The sequence below is a fragment of the Ochotona princeps genome, chromosome X (genome assembly GCF_030435755.1).
Source record: "Ochotona princeps isolate mOchPri1 chromosome X, mOchPri1.hap1, whole genome shotgun sequence".
NCBI lineage: Eukaryota > Metazoa > Chordata > Mammalia > Lagomorpha > Ochotonidae > Ochotona > Ochotona princeps.
In genome coordinates, this window is record NC_080865.1 from 81,259,187 (window position 1) to 81,260,445 (window position 1,259).

Sequence of the window (1,259 nt, forward strand, 5' to 3'; positions counted from 1 at the left end):
AATAAAAATAAATCTTAAAAAAAAAAAAAGATACCACTTCACACCCACCAGGATGGCAATAAATTGAAAAGTCAGGGGACAACATTGTGACATACTGTGATACCAGCATCCCATATGGGCACTGCTTCAAGTCCTAGCTGTTCCACTTCCAATCCAGCTCCCTGCTAATGGCTTGGGAAAATCAAAGGAAGACAGTCTAAATGTTTTGGCACCTGCCACCCACACTCAGACTCAGATGAAGCTCCTGGCTTCAACCTGTCCCAGTCCTGGCTATTGTGGCCATCTAGGGAGGAACTAGTAGATGAAAGATTCTCTCTCTCTTTCCCTCTTTATCTCTCTCTCTCTGTAACTCTGTCTTTCAAATCAATCAATTCATTTTTTGTTACATAATTATAAGTGTTGGTAAGGATGTGGAGAATTTAGAGTCTTCATTCATTGATAGCTACTGTGAAAAACAATCTAACCATTTCTCAAAGAGGTAAACAGACAGTAACCATATGACTCAGCAATTGTACTTTTATCCAAGAGACATGAAAATATATATATCCACCCAAAAATTTGCACATGAATGATCCTAACATCATTAGCAACAATAACCAAAATGTAGAAACAACTTAAGTGTTCAGTAATAGAAACATACAGCTACAAAAAGGCTGTATATTCATCCAATGGCATATTATGCAGCCTTAAAAAGGAACAAAGCACTGATCCATGCTGCAATGTGGATGGACCTGGAACATATTATACCAAGTGAAAGAAATCAGCCACAGAATGTACATATCATAGCATTCAGCTTATATGAAATGCCCAGAGTAGACGGAACTGTCAGGCAGAAGGGAGATCAATGGTTTCCTAAGGCTTGGAGGAAATGGGGTATTAGAGAGATGACAGCTGAAGGAAGGCAGATTTTGAAGATTTTTAACTGAGAAACATGTTTTAAAAGTGATTGTGCTAATGGTTATGCATATCTGTAAACAGTAAAAAAACAACCGATTTGCACTTTCAGTGAATTATGTCTTAAGAAGTGAATTATGCCTTTAAAAGAAGAAAGGCAGACAGGCAAATGCCTCTAATACTCCAAACCAGTGGGAACACATGTAGTCAGTGAATAATGAAAGAAAAACATCAACTGATTTATCATTAAACCTCTGCTACCCACATAGAAATATTCTCATATTCACCCTGTAGGCTCATATCGGTCACTCTGGTTTGCATTTGACACTTGTCTCAGCGTCAAGGACAGAAAGAAACCTTGATGG